This window comes from Rhinolophus sinicus, linkage group LG14 (assembly GCF_036562045.2).
Source record: "Rhinolophus sinicus isolate RSC01 linkage group LG14, ASM3656204v1, whole genome shotgun sequence".
NCBI classification, from domain to species: domain Eukaryota; kingdom Metazoa; phylum Chordata; class Mammalia; order Chiroptera; family Rhinolophidae; genus Rhinolophus; species Rhinolophus sinicus.
In genome coordinates this window covers 13461951-13484977 of record NC_133763.1, presented here as the reverse complement: position 1 = coordinate 13484977, position 23027 = coordinate 13461951, and the positions used below count along the sequence as shown (strand labels likewise).

General features: G+C 41.7%; 1 pseudogene; it reads right to left on the bottom strand.

The window, feature by feature from the left end:
* Positions 1-11585: 11585 nt before the first annotated feature.
* On the bottom strand, positions 11586-12840 carry LOC141568614 (large ribosomal subunit protein uL4 pseudogene; annotated as a pseudogene).
* Between the last annotated feature and the right edge of the window lie 10187 nt (positions 12841-23027).

Sequence of the window (23027 nt, the reverse complement as noted above, 5' to 3'; positions counted from 1 at the left end):
AGTATTTATGAAGTGTATATTGTGTCCTTCTGACTAGATTCTCTGACAGATACAAGGAGATATATGATAATAAGTAAATGATGAAGTAATTTCTTTTCTATCTACCAGGTGCTCTGCATATTCATCTCTAAATCTTTGTGACAAATGTATGAGGTAAGTTGATGATTCCCATTTTACAGATAAGGAAACTGAGGCTTAGAAAAGCCAAGTCACTTGCTCACATAGCTAAGAAATAATGGAATCCTGGTCATTCTGGCTCCTTATCCTGTGCTCTAATCACTATGTCTACTGCCTTACTTTCCTCCTCCAGGGAGGTAAGATGTGTATCTGGAGCAGAATACGAGCTAAAATGTTGTCTGTGCCCAATGAGGGTAGAGATGTAAGTTCTAAAGCATTAAACAAAGAATGTGTTAGTGTGATCTGAGCCAAGACAGGAAGACTTCTCGGAGGAAGCAGAGGGACAGATAAGATTAGGTAGGTGGAAGAAGCGGAGAGTGTGTTACAGGGAGGAGGAAAGGCAGCACAAAAAGGATAATGTTGTTCTTCTCACCAACAGATATTTACTGAGCAGTTAAATGCCAGGCACTTTCTATGTGTTTTAAATGTGTTCTTACATTTACCCTAATCCTCACATCGGTCCAGTGAGCGCAGGGACTCAAAGTCTGATTTTGACTTCACTTCTGTCATAGAAAATAACTAAAGATCTGTCCATTTTCACCCTGTTTCAACTCCTGCCTGCCCCCCATCTCTTGTCCCCAAGCACACCTCAGGGAGCAAACTCAGAGAGTCTTCTAGAGAATCCAGACGGAGCTCATAGTGGGGTCCAGCGTAAGTGGGGGTCCAGCAACATTGCAACTGCCATAGAAAGCTTGATTTCATGTTCATAAGCAAATTCTGATGTGAAAACCTCATTTGAAATGGGCTCAACTGTTCACGCTCATCAAGCATTCAGGACTCTTCAAAACATTCTGCGGCCCACAGTCCCGTGTGCTCCGTGAACTTGCTCTCACAGGAACTCAGGTCTGGGGCATGGGCCCTTTGTGTGAGGCTTGGAGGGCCCTGAGTGGGAGGAAGGCAGGTGCTCTGGGAGGGAGTCCGGCGTGGCAGCACCACTTCCCTTGCTCACGGTTGCCTTTGACGTTCCTTTGAAAAACTTCACAATGAGATTTACACAGAATGGGGACTGGCCTTCAACTAAAATGACCTAGGGTGGTCTCACTTCTGTGCCCCCTCCCTTGGCACCCAGCATCTTCACGCTCCCAGGCACACAAAGCTTTCTATGGAGCCTAGTCCACGGAGCCAGGCTCATCATGGGGAACTGCTGGTATTTCTTCCTCTTTCACTTCCTTGCGATCTCTTATCAACACATTTGTTTCTCAAAGTTCTGGAGGCTGGAGTTTGAGATCAGGGTGCAAGCATACTCCATTCTTGGTGAGGGCCCTCTTCCAGGTCATATGCTCACACAGCCTTCCTTGGTGTACGCGGGCACAGAGAGAGAGATGGCATGTCTCTTCTTCTTATAAGGGCACTAACCCCATCACAAGGGCCCCATCTTCTTGACCTCATCGAACCTTCATTACCTCTCAAAGGCCTCACTTCCAAATAACCATCGCACTGGGGATTAGAGTCTCAATATAGGAGTCTGGGGAGAGGGGACACAAACATTACACCCGGGGTCCTTCCCAGGTTGCTAATTTCATACATCCCAACAAAGTGTCCCTGAGAAAATGAATCCTTATTAACCTAGTCATACATTCCAGCTCCCTTGATCAAACACCCTCAAAATCTAGTTCCAGGGATAGCTCCCTGATGGCTAATTCTAGAAGCTCCTTCCGTGTATAATCTCTTTCATCTTTTATCAGGTCCAGCAAGGCTCAGCCAGGTTATGCTGAGATTTAACCTGTTATCCACCTGGCAGCCAGGGGAGGAAGTGGGAGCAGCCCTACTGTCTTTTAGAAATGTGCTCGTTCGTTCCAGGGAAATTCTGGGGGTTCAGGAAGTCTTCCGAGACATCCCTCCAGATTTCTTCCTGCCATGTTTCAGGGTGTCAGGTCTTCTCCACCAGGGCCCTGACAGACCTGCCTCAGCTGAGCACAGATGTCCCTGAGCTCTGCAATTCTTGCTAAAGTCCTGCTCAGCTGGGTCTCTGTAAGCTATTAAAGACAGTCTGTGGCTCTGCTGGTCAGCCTTTAGCTGCTTAGAAAAGGCCCTGGGTTTCCCATGGCAAGGGCCCCAACTCATTCTCAGCAGGGCATCGGTGCAGCTACAGGCAGACCTTGAAGATAACGCAGACTCGCTTCCAGCCCACAATAAAGTGAGGATCGCAATAAAGCAAGTAACACCAATTTTTTTTTTTTGGTTTTATACTACACTGTAGTCTATTAAGTGTGCAATGGCATTATGTGCAAAATAACAATGTACATGCCTTAATTTCAAAATACCTCATTGCTCAAAAATGCCAACCATCCTCTGATCCTTCGGTGAGTTGTCGTCTTTTTGTCGGTAGAGGGTCTGACTTTCAATTTGTGAAAATGCACATCTGAACAGTGCCATAGAATGAGGTATGCCTGTAAGTAGCAACCAGCCAAGTCCACTGCCTTTGTAGACATCTCCCTCTCCCTCTTCATTTTCAAAGGCTGACTCATTGCTCCTGCATGCGGGTTCCCCTCACTGGGGCATTTTCCCAGGTAACCTCTAGTGAGAAGCTTAGCTTTCTGGCCTGCACCCTGTGCCAGGGATTCCCCATTACCCATATATCACCCAGGATGGTGCCCTCTGTGCCTTTTTCATAACCCCGGCTTACCACCTGCTCTCTCAGACCACTCCTAGAACCACCTGTGTTAGTTTGGGTCCTTCAAGGGTTACATGTGCAAGAGATTTGTTGAGGGGAATGCCTGTGAAGGATAGAGGGGAGGGAGCAGGAGAAGGCAGGGAGGACCTTCAGACCACAGGGTACATCTGATACTTGTGACAGGAGAGGAAGGACGGAATTGGGGAGGGAGAGCCTGGGACTGCAGCACAGTTCCTAGAAACATTCAACTGGGCTGATGGGGAGTCCTCAAGCCAGTCCCTCCTGGAGGAGACCCACGGCTCTCAGGAACACACCTGCATTCCTGCCCTCGCAGTGGTCAGTCACTGCCTGGGAGTGGCCCACAGGAAATGTGAGCTGGTGCGAACATGGCGGCGGTTCCCGTGCACCAGGAATGGGGCTGCAGCCCACAATGCTCCTACAGCAGAAGTGAGCATTGCATGTACCACGGTAATGACCAGTCTAAGTCTGGCCAAGATGATAATGACTGATAATGGCTTGAGGCGTTAGTCACTCTAGAGTAATTTTAAGATGTATAACAGGACCAATGGAAAAAAATACTTTGGTGCAATTGAGTCTTTCTTTGATCTCCTCAAATCATACCACATAGGAAGTACAACATAGGGAATATAGTCAATAATATCGTAATAACTTTGTGTGGTGCCAGCTGGATACAAGACCTATCAGGGAGAAATCACTTCATAAATTATATAAATGTCTAACCAATATTCCGTAAAAAAAAAAAAAAAAATCATACCACATAGAAAACTAGTCTGTATGGTACATATGCCCTTGATAGCGTCATAAAATGGAAAGGGTACCATTTTAGAATTCAAAGGAAAATTATTCAATTTGGCAATAGGGAATGAAATGCTCAAAATAAAGTCCATTTCTGCCTCCCTATCTTGGATTCAGAGGTGAATAGTATTACAATTGAATGAAGCAATTTTTCCACCTGCATTTTTAATAGCCAGGAAAAGAGAGTGGTGATGCCAGCCCACATAGACTCTTAAAATTGGAAGGTACCCTATAAATCATGCTCATTATACATCAACTTCCCGCCTGGCAGCAAACCTCTGTGCAAGGTTCTTATCCCAAATTCCCAAGAGGTTAATTGTCCTTGGCTTGCCCACATCCAGTGACAGGGGACTCACTGCCTCCTCAGGTAGTTTATTCCATGACTAAACTGCTCTAGTTCTGGGATATTGTTTTAAAAAGCGATAGAATCAACACTCTTTGCCACACTTGGCCATGTTTTTTCACATATTATCTCACTGACTCCTTACAATGACCAGGGAAGAAGACTTCCCCCCCCATCCCATTTTTAAAATGGGGAGCCCAGGTCAGAGTAGCTAAGTGGTTTACTTGATGTCACACAGCTGGAATTCAACTCCACGCTCAGTTCTCTTCCTCAGTCTCCCCACTAATGGCTCAGATTGTGTTGGGATCTCTCTAGTTTCCATTTTCATTGATCCTAGTTCAGACAGAATAAGCCTAATGTTATTATACACACGATGTCCCTTCAAATACTTGGGTCGGGCCTTACATTATTCTGTATCACATTTTAGTCTCCTGGTCAAACCCTCAATTTCTTCAGCTATTCCTCACATGCATCATCCCCAGATGTCCCCAGACTTACTCGCCTGGACACACTTTAGGTTTCTAATATCCCTTTTAATATGACACGTACTACACTGAACACATCCTCTAGGCGTGTTATGACTTGTGCGTTGTGTAAGGAAACTATCACTTCCCTCTCCCCACACACTACACTCCTGTCAGTATAACCACACCATGCTGTGGACTCAATAAACTTATAAGCAACTAAAGCCTCTTGGTCTTGTCACATAGGTGGCTACGACACGGCATCTCCCCCATTCTGCGTTTGTACAATGAGTTTTTTGGATCATATTCATTCTACTTAGCTTTAAGCATGGTAAAAATCAGTCTAGTGTTCTAGACTATTAAAATTCATCACCTCCTTGGTAGCATTTGAAATCATGCCATCATCTATAAATCAGTGTTTTTGAAAGAACATCTGAGTTCCTAAAGTATAGTGTGTGGGGGGAGGGAACTGATAGTTTCCTTACACAAGTCATGACGTGCCTAGAGGACACGTGCTCAGTGCTGAGCGTGTCACACTAAAAGGGATATCAGATGCCTAAATAAACACTGTTGAGACCACCTAGACCTATTAAGACCTAGTTCCCTCTTTCCACCTCTCCTGCCCTCTCTGTCATGATGCATCACTCTCCCTTCCTACTCACAATGGAACCCCTAGACCGGAAGCTGTAGCTTCACCTGGGAGCTTGCTAGAAAATGCAGACTCCTGCGCCTGGGCCCCACCCTCGTCCTGCAGAATCAGAACCCACACTTTAAAAAGATTTCAAGTGACTTTGTGTGCACATTAAATGTTAGCTGCTCCAGTGTAACATACCTTAAGCAGGTGACTGAACTCCGCTGCCTCAGTTTGCTCATCTGTCAATCAGGGGAGGATAAAAAGCTAAGAGCCTATGGCTCCTAAACCCTTGAGTCCCCTGTTTCCTTACTGTCTCAGGCACGTGGAACGGTGCCCAGAATTGTCCCGCAGCTCCACTGAGAAGGCAGGAGAAAATTGATGACTGATACAATGATATGTCTCATCCCTTTCAATATTAATAGCTGTAAATGAGAATCTTTGACTGGGGCAGCGGGGGGGCAAAGCACTGGTTTTACAGCCTGGAGTCACTTGATTTCTGTCCTAATTGAATACCAGACTTTTAGCCGAGTTCCAGAAATATGACACTAGCACAGAGACCCATGCCATAAAAGGGCTTTGAGATGTGTCTCGTGGGGTAGGAGGGGTGGGTGTGGGGCGAGGCTCCTGTCATTGGGAGAAAAGAGCATAGGTGCCTTTGGAATCAGCAGATCAAAGCTCCCTTCTGGCCCAGGCACTAACTGAATTCGTCCCTCAGTGTGTTCTTCTGCAAACAAGGAGCAGAAGTAGCACGCACCCATGCTATGGGTTGCTGTGAGACTTACATGAGATTGTTTCTGTGACATGTTTAGTCCAGAAGAGCTCAACAAATACTCAGTAATGTTTTTGTTTTTATTCTTTCATCTCTGAAACAGGGATACTTTTAATATCCCACAAAGTTGGTGTAAGTAATAAATACTGTGTATGAACGTGCTTTGTAAATGTTTACAAATTACCCAACATTTGATATTTTTTCTGACTTCTACTGATTATCTAGAACATAAAAAGCAAATACTAAGCAAAGGTATGTGGGTATTTGTCCCCTAAAAACCTGAAAACCAAAAGAAGCATTAAAAAGAGACGAGAAATATGCCGAAGAGTGGCAGGGCTCCAATCAAATGTGTTGCCCTTCCATAACTTACAACGTCCCCACAAACCAATATTTAATCTATGTGTATTAGTCGGGATTCTACAAAGAAACAGAAATAATAGGAAGGAGGGAGGGAGGGAGATTGATTGATTTTAAGGAATTAGCTCACGTAACTGTGGAGGCTGCAAGTCAAACAACTGCAGAGAAGGCTGGGCGACTGGAGACCCAGGGAAAAGCTGATACGGCAGCCTGAGTCCAAAGACACATGGAGGCAGAATTCCCTCTTCCTCTGGGAATGTCATCTTTTTCTCTTGAGGCCTTCAATGGACGGTATGAGGCTCACCCACATTCATCTGCTACTCAAAGTCTATTGATTTGAGTGTTAATCTCATCTAGAAGATACTTTCATAGCAATAGCCTGACTGGTGTTTCACAACTATCTGGGTACTGTGGCCTAGCCAGGGTAATACATAAAATTAACCATCGTGCCATGTTATAGGTAAATACTGGCTCAATACAACTTTTTTTATATCTTTGTCTTCTCAGTCCCTTATGCCTTTTATTCTAACAGAAAAGCCAATGGATTTCCTCGTCCTGCCTGTCCAGTGCAATTACAATCAGGCACTGATAGGTCCCTATTAAAATGTCTTCTTAAATTTAAAAAAAAAAAAAAAAAAATGTCTTCTTTAACAAGGAAGAAGCCCTCCGACAACACAGTTAGTTAATGCAAATAATAACACAGCTAGTACTGTTACGTCAGTGCAATGTAACAGACGGTATACTAGGCGCTTTGTATGCATCTTCCATGATAACAATCCCGCGAGCTTGCAATTATCCCTATTTTACTAGAGAAAACTAAGGTCTCTAACAGTGTAACACCTCATCCAGTATCATACAGTGAGTTGCAACACAACCAGAATCTGAATCAAGTTCTGTCTTACTCCAAAGCCTTGGTTCATTCCACTGTTATACTACTGATGGCAAAGCCATCTTAGCACAGTGATTAGTTTTGTTTTTTAATGATAGAAAATGTTTAAAAGTTGAAACAAATAGCTCTGCTAACGTGTCTATTCTTTTCTTTCCTCTCTCATTCTTTATCATTTTAATAGCATTTTAGGGAACAGAAAAAGAACAGATATTCACCATTCCCCATATGTGATGATTTCTCCTAATAATACAATTTCTTCCTTTCCAACTGATTTTCCTTCACCAGTTAGTTGTGGTAGGTCTATCTAGAGAAAGTTACTGCACTAAAAGATAGATACATCAAGGTCAGTGGCGAAGATACCTTATCCTCAGTAGTTACTTCATGGAACCAACTTCTACGAGGTCAGCTCAGCCCCCCAGGGCTCTGCTTGTCCAAAGAGAGTCAGTCATTGGAAGAGAAATGGGCTTAGTTGTCTTATGAGGATTTTATTAAGCACGTTAAAGTCTAGACAGAGAAATGAATTGTCAAGAAAACTCACTAAACTCATGAAGAGAAATTGGGCCAACTATGCATATAATGGATTGGCAAAAAGAAAGAATTATTTTTTAAAGGTAATTGCTTTGAGTTAGTTACATAATGATCTTACAGCCCTTGTTACTGCCTTCTAGCAATGTGTGTTGTATAAAAGCTGTTAACACCGATGTCTCTTCAGCATGGAACCCAGAACCAACATGTGCTGTCACTTTAGGTAAGGTCCTTATGTCCCTTTAAACCTCAAAATGTTCATTTCACAATATTAAGAAGATCAAATGAGAAAATGTATATGAGAAGTGACTTGAAACTATAAATCAAACTATTCTAAAACAAAGAGTTTATTTAAAGTTTTTAAAAGCCTGGCTTGAAAGCACTTTAGGAGTCTAATCTTTATCAGAACACAGTTTAATAACCAAGAATTGACACTATCCAGTAAATGCCGTGTTTCCTGGAAGATAAGACCTAGCCGGACAATCAGCTCTAATGCACCTTTTAGAGCAAAAATTAATATAAGACCTAGTATGATATGATATGATTCGATATATGATACGATATGATATGATATGATATGATATGATATGATATATGATATGATATATGATATGACATAAGACCCAGTCTTGTATTTAATAAAATAAGACCAGGTTTTATATTAATTGTTGCTCTAAAAGACATGTCTGGCTAGGTCTTATTTTCAGGGAAACACAGTGGTAACACTGGATGCAAACAGTGCCATCAACACCAAGGCCCGCGCTCTGAACAGTTCCCGGATGTCATGCATACCCACCTTCCTTAAACTAACACATGGAGTCCTGGGGCTTCTGGGGCAGAGCAGAAAGCTGTACTACGAAGAGCAAGCACATCTGTGACAGTCAGCTCATAGTAAGGAAATTGATGGAGGCTTCCTATATTTGTCAACAGTTGTAAAGTTTACAGGATATGACAATAACAAGTTGTGAAGCTGAAAGAAACTTTTCTGAACTATCAGTAATAACAATACATTATAATCAACCATGACAAAGAGACTGAATTGTCTTTCCATTCATGCTATAGAAAATATTACAAAATTGTTGTCATAGGAACAGATGGTAAAGAATTCACAGTGAAATGTAGGGTGGAAAATCCATAGAAATATGTGTCAGGCATTTAATTTGTGATATTTGTTTTTATCAGCTCTTTTAAAATGTGCACTTTGTTGTGATTTCTTGGCATAAATTCTACATCTAATTTTGTATTTTTTATTTTTTATTCTTTTTCTTAATGAGAAATATCAAAATTACATAACCTTTCAGCCCTTTAAAATTGAACTCTACCCTGCTTATAGATTCTCAAGTAAGAGAAAATGTGATGAAAGTAGTGATTTGGGGAGGCAAACAAGGAATTCAGGTTTAAATCCTATCTAAGTTCCTATTTGATAATGATTATTCCTTTTATTCCCATAATAAGTTTACCTTAATTTGAAAAACAGAAGGTAATTTTTATGCAAGAAGTACCATAAAATGGGAGTGTGTGTCACACAATAATTTCAATAAAATAGCTAATAAATATCATTTGGGGAAATGCCTATAACAAATACTATGGTACATTCTAGCTCCTCATTTTCTGTAAGTAATAATGAGAATATATATTTTATTTGAGCTAATATAATTTTATTATGAACTATTAAGTGGAAATAATAGAATATAAAAATTAGAAAAATTAAAACTAAAAGCCTAAAAATGTAGCACCCAAGTCAATGATAGTTAACAAGATATGTTGAACTAAATAAAACTATCATGATATTAATTATACACCTGTGCTATTGTGATTTATAGTAAGAAATATGTACGTATGTAATATATTTGGTCTTTGACCCGTCCCTGACACAGGTCTCCCAAAACCCTTATAATTTCCTAAGTGGTAAGAGAACTAGGATCATCTTTCGTTCTAATGAGGCGACTTTGGGTATCTCCTGGATGGTTCCTGGATGGGGGCTGGTCACCAGAAAGACGAAGCCATGATTAGAAGCTTGACATTTTCAGCCCCACACCCCATTTTTCAGAGATGGGAGAGGAACTGGAAATGAAGTTAATAATTGACTATGCCTATGCGAGGAAGACGCCCTAAAAATCCCCAAATCTGGTGTTCAGAGAGGTTGCAGGTTGATGAACACATCTATGTACCAGGAGGGTGACACACCCCAATTTCTCAGGGACAGAAGCTCCTGTGCTCCAGACCCTCCCAGACCTCACCTTATGTATCTCTTCATCTGGCTGTTCATCTGTGTCCTTTATCATAGCCTTTAGTAACCGGGGTTTTTCCAACACAACCACAATAATAAAAAAAAAAAAGAAAAAAGGAAGGAAGGAAGGGAGGAAGGGAGAGAGGAGAAAGGAAGGAAAAAAACCCACCTTTCATTAGCTCTTTAAAGACTGGTTATAAGAGAAAGTAAAGAGAAAAATAAAAAGACTGTTTTTAGTACAATGCTCTGGGTCTTTAGATCTCACTAATTTTTAAAATAATTTAAAAGTTGCTCTTTCAGAGAATCTGTAATCTAGATAGAGGTAAGAAAACAAAAATCACAAGTTATTCAGAATGACAGGTGGAATGTCAAAGCAATAGGATTATTAAGCAATATGACACTACTGTGAGCTATTTAAATCTAAAGAATTAGCATGATTTCATAGAAACCACTTCTAGGCAAAATAGCAATTATTGTGCAGTTATTAAGAAATACCTTGTCAAGTTTTTAATAGTAGCACCTGACTAATAGTTCCTATCACAACTTCTGCCAACTTTTCTCTAAAATATCTCTGTATATGCTTGAGAAAACAAAAAAATATATAGCAAAATTATAATTAATCCGTCTTTCAGAGGTTAAGTCATGCAAACAAAAATAAGACTGGAAAGCATTTAAATAATATCGGAGGTGCCAAAAAAAATGTATAAACATGACTTGTATTAATCTTTTGTTATAGGTGTATATTATTACAATTTTAATACAGTTTTTTCCTTTCTTCAAATGTGTATACATATTTTGGCACCCTCTGTACAATTAACAAGCTAAATCTAATAGATAGAATATTACTTTATACACCACAAAAGATAACATATCCTTTTAAAACTCCTATATACTAGAAAATAAGTCAGCTAATTATCAAATTCACAAATTATAAATAAAACAACATAATAATTATCAATAGAAGTAAAAAGAAGGAATACAGAAGTGTAATGTAGGAAAAATTGATGGAATGGTAAACATAGAAAGGAGACATGATTAAGAAAATCAAGTGCTGGTTCTTTTTAAAAAAACAAACAAAATAAATCTTTGGCACTGTGATGACTAAAAGGATAGGACATGAATAAAAATATTAAAAATTAGAAAGAGAAAATAATTATAGATACACAGGAAGACGTTAGAACTGTAAGAAAATACTATGTAAAATTTTGTAAAAATAAATTTGAAAACCTAAATAAAATGGATATTTTTTAAGAAAAAGAAAATTATCCAAATTGACTCAAGAAGAAGAAACCCTCACAGCTAAGTAACTATGGAGAAAAATGAAAGGACATTTTTCTCTCTCTCTCTCCCCTTTCTCCCCATCCCACACACACATTCATGCATGAGCACACTCTGGAATTTGGTTAATATTAGATGTGACACTTCATATCAGAGACAGGGGAGTGAAATAGATTATTCCATCAATAGTTTGGGGGTTATTGGCTATCCATTTGAGGTGTAGGGGAGGAAAACATCTTTTCTTCTACCCATCTTAGGTTCTCTGCCTGGGGCACTGTGAAGTGGACTGACAAAAGACAGATTAACAAGAGAAAAGCAAACAAATGTATTTAATGTAATTTTTACATGACACAGGAGTCTTTATCAGGAAATGAAGATCTGAAGAACTCAAGTCTGAACTGTTTTCTTTGTTGTTCCTCTTTGACCGGGTTTTTATTCAAAATTAGCTGTGCAAAGTGAATGGACTTTTACAGAAAAACAAATTTAAGTTTATGCCTCAGGCTTTTCTTCTGTGGTGGGTTTCTTTTCTGCTGCTGGTTTCTTGGGAGCTGCAGCCTTTTTCCCACCAAAGGCTTATTCTGCTTCAGAACATCACCAGCCTTCTTTCCTTTCTTCCCGGCTGCTGGCCTCTGGCCTGGAACCCCCTTCTAATCAGCTTTGGCTTCTCACGCTGCTGCTGCTGCTGTTGCTTTATCCACCCAGAGCTGCCTGGTGAAGACTGGCATTCCGGCACATGGTCTTTCCATGTGGGTTTAGAGTCAACGTGATTCTCAGGTTTTTCAGTGGATTCTTCTTCAGGAGTCTGCAACGAATCTTCCTGCGTGGTGCTCGGGGGGCTCTTTGGAGCTCCGGGCTTTTCAAGATTCTGCTCAGGTCTATAGTGAGCATGTTGTGTGTGGGAAGGTTGTAGCTACTCTGCAGGGAGGCAGCTTTACGCCGAGTGCCATACAGACCTTCTAACTTGCAGAAAGCACTTTTGGTCTGAAGGCAGACACGGCCCACGTGCCCACCAGGAGCAAGGTTCAGAATGTTCAGTTTGCTTAGATTAAGCAGAGTAGTTCTAGGGATGTTTCCGAAGGCTTTGATGATGCCGTTGTCCTCCTTATAGATGACGCAAGGTCCCCTGCACTGGATATGATGACAGTTTCTCATTCTGCCCTTGCCGCTCTCATTCGCTGAGAGGCATAGACTTTTTTGATATCATTCCAGGCCTTAAGCTTCTTAAGAAGCAAATCAGCCTCCTTGGTCTTCTTCAGCTTCAACTGTATCTTCAACCACCAAAGAAGTTCAGGAACTTGCTCAATATGACGGACTTAGACACGACCAGCGCTGGTAAGGCCGAGGCCGCCAGGGCAGAGCAGATGGCATATCGCTTCTGTGTTGTGCTCACTCTGAGGAGTCCACGGCGCCAGGTTTGGGTTGCTGCAAACATGTGGCCCCCACGACACATTTGGCCAAAAGCACCCTGGCCTGAACTCTGGGAATTCGAGCCACAGGTCTGCCAGGACCCACGGCTCAGCCCTGGCTTGATGACCTGCTAACCCACTGACAGCACAGGGCCGTCTATTGTTCTCGTGCGAGTTGGTGTGAACAGGGTTCATAGTATCTGTCGAATGGGAGCCTTGAACAGAGCAGGCAAAGCGACATTTCTGCCAGATGACTCCCCCTTTTTGGAGAATACCGATGTCAGTGAACGAATACACGCCATGGTGGGGACAGGAGATGGCCATGCTCCTCTCAACCCAGTGGCTCCCACAGGAAAAGGTTCTTTAGCCTTCTATAATTTGGAACATTTTCCACAACCTTCTTTTATCTTTTATGACATTGTTATTTTTTAGTACAGCCCACCCACCACCACCCTCCACCTTTTTTCATAGAATAGTCTTCATTTAAGGTTTGCCTGATGTTTCTCCATGATTAAATTCAGGTTTTGCATTCCCAGGAGAAATACTTAGATGGGATGTGTCCTTCTCAGTGTCAACAATCAGAGACACACGATGTCCACGTGCCCTTTATTAGTGATGATAGTTCTGATCACCTGGTCAAGACGTTGTCTCATTTCTGCACTACTGTTCCCTTGCAACTAGTAAGCGGTCTGTGAGGAGATATTTTCAGACCATGCAAATATCCTGCTCCTGATCAAAATGTCTGAGATTTACCATCAATAAGTGATTCTTTTTTTTTTAATTTTATTGGGGAATATTGGGGAACAGTGTGTTTCTCCAGGGTCCATCAGATCCAAATAGTTGTCCTTCAATCTAGTTGTGGAGGGTGCAGCTCAGCTCCAAGTCCAGTCGCTGTTTTCAATCTTTAGTTGCAGGGGGTGCAGCCCACCATCCCATGCGGAAATTGAACCGGCAACCTTGTTGTTGAGAGCTCACGCTCTAACCAACTGAGCCATCCGGCCCCCATTCCGGAGGCTCAGCAGCAGCTCCTTGTTTTCAATCTAGTTGTGGAGGGCGCAGCTCACTGGCCCATGTGGAAATCGAACCGGCAACCTGTTGTTCAGAGCTCGTGCTCTAACCAACTGAGCCATCCGCCACTTTCAATAAGTGATTCTTAATTAATCCAGTGTTTGATTCTAGATGGCTGCAAAATGCTAATTTTTCAAGTCCACCACTCCCTGCATATTTATTTACCAGTTAGCGCTTACCATTTTTATTCTAAGAGCCTTTCCTTCATCTGCATTTATTTATCAGCTTATTATCAATATGGACACATAAATTCCTTTTTTTTAAACCAGTAAGCTCTGAAATTGTTTTTAAATTTATAAGCTATTGTTACTTTTTTTTGAGGAATACCTTATATACCACAAAATTGACCCATTTAGTGAACCGTTCCACAAATATTAGTAAATTCATACAGTTGTGCAATTATCATCACGATCACTATTGATAATGCTTCCATCTCCCTGAAAAGTTCTCTCATGGCCTTTTGTAGTCAATCGTCACTCCCACCATGCCCCACTCAGGCAACCATCAATCTGTTAGCTGCCTCTCTAGTTTTTGTACTTGCCATGGCGGGGAGAGGAGTTGGCCACGCTTCTCTCAACCCAGTGGCTGCCACAGGAAAAGCAAGTCTGAACATTTTTACCATAGGTTTAAGGAAAAGTGGAAAGCTTTGGAAAAACATTATAGGACAAAGGGTATGCACTAAGGTTGTAAACTAGGGGAAACTCAGCAAGGCCAGTTCATTCGTATTCCTACTGTGGTCAGTAACAGACCATAAGCAGATCTGGAAATCTGGCAAATGACTTTGAGTCATATATCCTTCCACCAATAGGGGACAAAGACCAGTTGGAACCAAAAAAAACACAGAAAAGATATCATCAGGTTTAGGGAAAGTCCCCAAAGCTGCGCCTTTGTACCAGTCAGAAGAACTGTCCTCTAGGTGACCTATCTTTATTGCCATAGTAAAATAACGCACCCTTGGGTGGAGATTTAAGATGCTAATGAGACAGACCACACAGGAAGAAGCATGTACTCATACTGCGCAGGTGCCAAGATAGACCCACCCCACATATGTAGGGAGGAGAGACCAAGGAAGCCGGGGCAGGGTCCTAAATCTCACCACTCAATAAAGCTGCTGTACTAACATACCTCAGGGAGCCACGTTCTCTTTCTGTGTGCGCTCCCTTGGTGCATCAAGCTTTCATTTTAATAAATCTTTCTTTCTGTAAGACTGTTTCGCCTACTCCCTTGATTTCTATCCTGAGAGGGGCAAGGACCACTTTCGCTGGTAACACTCTGGGTACCTCCATCTTCAGAGACAAGGATGCATCTTTCCTCCAGGTATAGGGAGAGCACCTTTCACATGAAGGTCTTATGACCTGATTCAGGGCAGAAGGGGGAGATCAGAGAATCCCTCTTGCACCTTCCATTTCTCAGATTCCTTCAGCTTAAAATATTCAATATGCCAAGGGACCATATTTTGGGGTAGCATGTCCTGGACCCCATCATATTTAAAAGAATATTATTTCAACACTGTTTGTAATAGTAAGACTTTGAAGGGGGGAGCCCTAAAACTAAGTATTTATTAACAGAAGGATGGTTAAATAAATTATAGTAATCCATATCATGGAATACTATACAGTCATTAAAAAGCATAAAGTGGATCAATCATACCAGAATAAAAGATCTCTAAGATACATCAAGTGGAAAAGAGCAAGTCAGAGATGCCTCTTTGCAAGACAAAATAACCACTGTATTAATATATGTGTTTATATACACATATGGACGTAAAACAGCAGTGTAAAGACTAGAAACTTATGTTATTAACCGTGGAGAGGGGAATGTGTGTGTGCGCGTGCACGGATGTGTATGTGTGTGCTGGGTGATGGCAGAGCTTTGGGGGCACTATCATATTTTATTCTACATCATTTTTTATTGCTTGAATCTTTCATAAGAATGCAGTTATGTACTGCTTGTATACTAATATACCATTTCATAAACAACCATTTGATATTTGATATTCAAACAATCAAAATTTTATCTCCTTTCGGGGAGAACACAATAGCACAAAAAGCTTTAGAACATATCAGTTCTGATTTTTGAATTCTCCGGACCATCATTTCCTTATCTAGAAAATGAGGGTTTGAACTAGATTATCTAATTTCCCTAATAAACTTTAAATTTCTATGAGCCTATACTTCAAATTTTAACTTTGTTGGGGTTTGTTTTTGTATTTTATTTCTAATTTGTGTTTAACAATTAAAACAGGCACATGACCAGTGTAACAAATAATTTATTGCCTAAGTAACTAAATTTTGTTCTGCCATGAGTGTGGTTGCCTACTTTTATATTTAAAATGATAGAGTTTAGTGTAGTTCTTTATCTTATCAGAATTGCTACATGGTCAGTGAATGTTATAAGGAAACAGCATGCAAATCACACAGTTATAGTTGGGAAGAAATACGGCTAATTTGACTTTCCTAAGCTGTTTCTCTCAGCTCTACTCTTTAAATCTGAAAAAAGAAAATGACATAATGTAAAATTTCCATGAGAAAAGATCAGGCCCTTCTCCAGAAGAAGTAGAGAGAGTTTAAGCTAGCGAAGGATGTCACTTCCTTTGAAATCTTTAAGAAAATATGTTCTCATTTCTTCAAGGCATAGAGATAAAAGTAAAAGGACATCATTTGAGAAGTATTTTCATGCAAATTACCTGAATAATTCAAGCAGAACTTTCCCCAGAGCTTCACTACCTTGGTAGTGAATACTAGAAGAAAGAAAAAAAAAGGGTATGTAGGTTCAGCAGTGAAAAGTTCTACCGCCATAAGCTACACAGTCTTTTAGAATCCAAATACAATCTGTATGCCAGTTCTGGGGGACATTCTTCAGTGCATTTCATTTTAAAGTAAATGTAAGGATCACATGACATCCCATAACAAGGAGGAAATGAAGTAAATTGAATCTTGAAGAAATACCTCTGTCTTTGATTTCAGTTAGACAGCAAATTTGGGCCTTTTACCTTGTTACCACCTAAAATAAATTTATACTCTCTTCTACACACAACGCTTTCTTCTAAGAAATGAAGAAATTTGCAACACAGGCACCAATGTAAACCTAACGGGAAGCCATGACAGGAAATATCCTCAGGTGGGCATGCGCTCACATACGAGGGGATCATCAGAAAGAGATTCCAATGCAAATAGACAGATAAAATGTTCAGCTATTAAACTTGGACTTCTATTTCTTCATATATTCATCAGTGGGCATTAGAGGGGCACTGAGCACAGTTCTGGGAATGCAAAGATGAGTGAGACACAGTCCCTCAAGGACACAGGCTAGTGAGAGAGGCAGAGATGAATATAACAATGAGATACGATCACTGCTATTAAGCAGATATATGTGAGAACTATCAGGGGATATAGAGAAGGGAGCCTCTAATTATGTTTTGGGAAATCCGAAAAGACGTCATAAATATTTGAGCTCAGTTCTGTAGTATTAATAGAAATTCCAGATTATGAAGTAAACTTTTCTTTATGTCTGAGGTAGGAATATTAGTTAGCAAAATCAATAGCTGAAAGCACGAGCCCAAAGGTAGGAATAGAAAGTGAGAAATACCTTCTGGGGTACATACACATTGGAGAAATGGAAAGAGTTAACAAGCTCAAGAACAAAGCAATAATATCCATTCTTCCCACTTCTGTTCAACATTGCAGAGCAAAATGACCAAATAAGATGTCCTTTGCAACAAAAGCAGAAATAAACACGTGGACTACAGCAACCTAAAAACCTTCTGCACAGCAAAGGAAACTATCAACAAAATGAGAAGCAACCTACCAAACGAGAGAAAATATTTGCAAATCATATTTCTGACAAGGGGTTAATACCGAAAATATGTAAAGAACTCATACAACTCAATAACAAAGGGGGGGGGAAGAAAAATGCGATTAAAAAATGGGCAGAGTATCTGAATAGACATCTTTCCAAAGATGACATATAAACAACAGGTACATCAAAAGATGCTCAACATCACTAATCATCAGGGAAATGAAAATCTAAACCACAATGAGATATTACCTCACATCTGTTAGAATGGCTATTATTGTAAAGATAAGAGGTAAGTGTCAGGGAGGATGTGGAGAAGAGAGAATCCTTGTGCACTGTTGGTGAGAATGTAAATTGGTGCAGCCACTATGGAAAACAGTATGGAGGTTCCTCAAAAAATTAAAAAAAAAAATTAAAAATAGAACTGCCATAAGATCCAGCAATTCCACTTCTGGGTATTTATCCAATAAAAATGAAAATACTAACTAGAAAAGATATATGTACCCCCATGTCCACAGCAGCTTTATTTGCAATAGCCAAGACATGAAAACAATCTAAGTGTTCAAAGGAAAGGTGATATATAATATTACTCCGCCATAAAAAAGAATGAAATCTTGCCATTTGCCACAGCATGGATGGACCTGGATGGCATTATGCTCAGTGGAATAAGTCAGAGAAAGACAAACATCAAATGACCTCACTTACGTGTGTTCATTTTCCAGTGGATCTCAGGTCTTAATCTATCCTTGCATTGGAGGCAGAGAAAGGGCAATTAATGTTCCAAGCCTTTGAGAGGTAGGCAGGTTGCTTCTGGGAAAAAGGGGGGGGGAAGGAGAGGGTAGGAAGGACCACAGCTAGAGCCTGCACAATTTTGAAAGAAGTGGATATTTACTAATTTCCCAGTATATTAGTGCTGTGTGGCTGCACAAAATGGGAATTCACTCTGGTGTTGTTGTTCGAGAGTACTCTGGAAGAGAGACTGTTTTTCTTGCTGTTTCTGAAAGGGGTACCACCATAATGGTTACAAACATCAATCAGTCTACCCAGTTCAAGCAGGTTCCCTTAACAAAGCCTTTGTTTTTGCTTTTAATCTCAGGTCTTAATAAAGGCAGCCAAATATTAGTTGGAAAGAACTGAGCCAAGGTTATGAAGATTCCTAAATAGACATAAATGCCAAATGCAAAAGAAAGCACAAATATTAGACACCAAGCCCTCCTCTCAGAGACACAGCCCAGCTTAAGAGAGACACATCTAGAAATCAAGCACTAGCAGAGCTTGGAACCATGTGCTTAGAGAAATGAAGCAAGGAGGAGGAAATTTAGCTACTATTTTATTTTTCACCCCTGCTATTAGTAACATAGTTGAGTCTAACTTCAGCCAAACCCTTGTCTATCTGGCCTGGACTGTCACTGTGGATTTAGTATCAAGCCACTGATTGGGCTTAATGACTCCATAAGAAACAGGGAATTCATCTATTTCATGGCAGTTAATTTCCAGTTCAATTGCTTTGAGGAAACATTTGGTATTTACTTAACATGATGCTTATTAAATCAAAGTCAGTGTGAATTAATTAACTTGAAAGTGTATCTAATTTTCTAATCGGTATTTGTGATATTGTGATTTATAATAAGAAATACATATTTGGTCTTCATCCCAGTTTCTGGCTCATAGCTCCCAACCACTTAGAAATTCCAAAGTGATGAGAGCAACAATGGTGTCTTTTGTTATGTTAATGCGGCAAATTTTGGACCCCATCCTAGGGTAGGGGCTGGTGGTCAATAGAAGGCAACCTTGTGGTTAGAAGAATTGAACCTTCAGTCCCACCCCCTGATTTCTGGGGAGGGAAGAGGGGGCTTGGTGTTGAATAGACCCCCAGTGGCTAATGACTTGTCAATCATGACTACTTAATGAAGTCTCCAAAAACCCAAAAAGGACAGCTCATCAGCCCTTTTTCAGAGAGCCACCTTGCCAGGCCCCAAGCTCTATGAGGATAGAAGCTCCTTTGTTTGGGACTTTGCCCTGTGTATCTCTTCATCTGGCTATTGATTCATATCCTCTAATATCCTTTGTAATGAATCCATAATCTAGTGAGTAAACAGGTTTTCCTGAGTTCTGTGAGCCATTCTAGCAAATTATTTGAGCCCAAGGAAGGGGTCCTGGACCCGCTCTCTGATTGGATAGACATTTGGTCAGAAGCATATGTAACAATCTGGGCTTGCAACTGGCATCTAAAGTGAAAAGTGGTCTGGGGGACCGAGCCCTTTACCTGCGGAATCTGATTCTACATCCCAGCAAACAGTGTCAGGATTGAGTTAAATTCTCCCACATCCCGCTAGTGTCCAAAAATTTCCTGTTGGTGTGGGGAAACACACACATACACACACACACACACACACACACACACACACACACACAGAAATTGGTAGCAGAACCTATTTAGTATTAATACTAGTTTCTCCCAGCAAATGTTTTGGAGTGAAAAACAACACTTAACCCATGTATATTTCCCAAGTTTTCCCCCATTGTATTTAGTTTTAATTTGCGTGACACGTTTCACCTCACCATGTAATTCCTCCTATTTGATTCTTTTTAAACACACATTGAGGTTTGTTTATATATTAATTTTTGCTATAATCACAAACCTTTCCCCCTTCATGTCTCCTCCCCAAAGGACCAAAAAGGCCTCTTGAGTGGCTATAAATGTCTCATTATAAGCACTTAATTAAAAACTGTATCACAGTTAGAGCCAATCTGGTCTGCACTCTTCATGCCAAAAAGCAAAGTCTTTCAAGCTGTGCATTTTTACTATTAACTTTCCAGTGTGGCTTTAGAATCTCAATCAATTCTTTAAGAAATGCAAATGTTCTTTTCCCTGTGGCTTGGCAGTGGCCACTGGGAAATACATATGTATAATTCCTTCCTGGCTATGAATATTCTGCAACAATAATCAAAGCTAGAAGCCAAAGAAGATATTCCAGGGCATGCTCAACTTTTTCCAACTTGCTGGTGGAGGCCATTTACCTTTCCGCCTGCCCCTTGGCCTAGCCAGGTGGACAACGTGCCTCTATTCAGCTGCAGGCTGTTCACGGAGTTAATATTAATCCATTCTCACGACTCTATTTCCACTTCCGCTGTTGGGCCTCTGGCCTACCGTGCCTGTTCCCCTCTCCCTCCAACCCACCCTCCACTGTCTTGCCAGAGTGCTCTAGGGCCCTTTCTGGCTGCCCCAGAGAGCCATCTAGGTTCATCGTTTCATTCTCCTTAGCACCTATCCCCAGAAACATGCTTACGCTCTCATCATGGTGTCACTAGCAATTCCCCAACACACCATGGTTGCATGTCCCTCTCTATGCCTTCGAACACATTCCCTCTGCCTGCAACGTTCCTGTACCCCTGGGTCATTTCCCATCCATCCTTTCAAACTCAGTTTTAAAGCCATCTCCCCGATAAGGTTTTCTCTCATGCTCCCCGCTGCCCTGGCAGAGTAGAGAATTCTCTCCACTAGTAGCCACAGCACTAGGGCCCTTCTTCATCCCAGTACTTACCACACAGCATTTAATTACAAGTTTCATGAGTATCGCCTCACTAGGTTTGGAGCTCCTTAAAAGTGGAGGTGTTTTTCATTCTCACATTCCCAATTGTTAGCATCATGTCTGAAAATTTTGCTGGGAGTATCAGCATCTGAACATATTTTGCCATTTTTCACTTGTTTAAGTTGCCTCTTCCCACCAAAAGGTGAGCACCATTAAAAGGAAGGAACTTGTCCCATTAACTCAAGCACTTACTGTGTCCAGGCCCTGATTTCATACAGCACACCCATGCCCTCATGCCACTCTCTCTGCACTAGGAGGTCCCATGTCACAGAAGGAACTGGCCTGGCACCACATGGCCTGTGTATGGCGTCGGGACCCAGAGCAGCCTGGCTCCACAACCTAAAGCATCGTTTCCATAAGCATTTGTGGCAGAAAGGCAAAAAGACAGAAGGGAGGCGTTGTGTGGGTTTTCCCCTATTTCTACAGCGCCATGCTCCCGGCCACAAAGACTCTGACCTCCTTCTGCAGAGCGCCAGGCCTTCTCTCATCCCCTGAGCCTTCATCAGGTCACAGCAGAGCATGCTGGGTCCCTGAAAGTGTGGACTATGTCCTTCCTGCTCATCAGTGTGTCCGCCGGGCCATCAAGCACGAGGCACAGCATCTAGCTTGGCGCCAGCCCTCAATGAAATATCTGTGGAATGAATAAGACTGAGCACAGAGGAAGAGGGGTGAGGGTGAGCTACTGCCTCCATCCCAGAGGCACTGTCTGTGACAGCGCCCCTCGGAGCTTCACAGCAGTCCTCCAATTGAAACAGGCGCCTGAATCTCTCTAGGGAGCTTCTTAAAAACACGGATGCCTGGACCTCACCCCGCAGACTCTGCCCTTCCAGCCATAGTATTCAATACGAAGGGTTACTACCATTGGAATCTGCAGGACGAGTTTCTCCCTTATTTGCTCCAGGCCCAGAATTTCTGGATAATGAGAAGCTGTGTCACTCTGTGATGTATGGAGTCTAGTGCCCTGCTGGGCATCTGGTAAACGTTAGTTGATATTAATAGTAATAAAGCCTTTCCCTTTATCCTTCTGAGCGTCTTCTAACAAGGATTCTAGTTCCACCCTCTCACTGTGAATGGATGGCTGACAGGTCTTGAGCTGAGTGTAACTCACCTAGTTCTGAGATGGAAAAATGAGTGTATCCTTCCTGAATGTAGCCAGCAGCTATTGGAAGAGTCAGACCCTCTGCTCAGGCTGGGAGGAAGGGAGTATGTTTTTCAATAAAAGCATATCAAGCCCTACAAGAGTCACTTGAAAAGAAGGTGTCAGAAAAACAGCAATGAAAAAGCAGTCTTGAGAATCTGGGCCTAAAGGTGAGTCTTAAAAGAGAGCCACTTTGGGAAAAGGTGAGGTATGAAAGGAGAGAAATCAAATACTGAGCACGACCTCCCAGCAGAGTTGAAAACAATGCAGCAGTTTTTTCCAGCAGGGATGATATTCTTAACAACATTGATAATATATATAATAAACTGTACAGTTGTGAGGTACTTTTCCTTCAAAGAGGTCAAAGCACTTTCCTGTATTGTCTCACTTTAACCTTCCACAATCTGATTTGATGGATTGTGGCTGGAACTGAGGTGAGGAAACTGAGGCACGGGGAATGTAAGCAGAATGAATCCACCTGTGGGAGAGTCAGACCCCACATGAGGACTCGGGATTCAAAGCCCAGGGTCCTTCCCACCAACACCAGCCGACGTCTCATGACAGTGATGAAATGCAGCGTGGATCAGTGAGACCAGAAAATAGGCACTTGATTAGGAGCTGCTAGGCTCAGACTGGCAGATGAGCTCCGGTCTCTAAGAGGGGTCCCCAAGGCCGCCCTCTGACCAACACATTGACCTCTTAGCTCAGCCCTGCGTCAGCAGGATTGAGCTGTGGTGCGTCCTGTGTGAACCCGGATCTCAACCAGGGCCCCAGCCATAGGGAAGGGAGGAGGGAAGGGAGGAAGGAAGGAAGGAAGGAAGGAAGGGAGGGAGGGAGGGAGGGAGGGAGGGAGGGAGGGAGGGAGGGAGGGAGCCTATTCAAATTGCAGCACAGCCCTCTGAGCCCAGTGGGGGTGGGAGTGTCCCTTGGA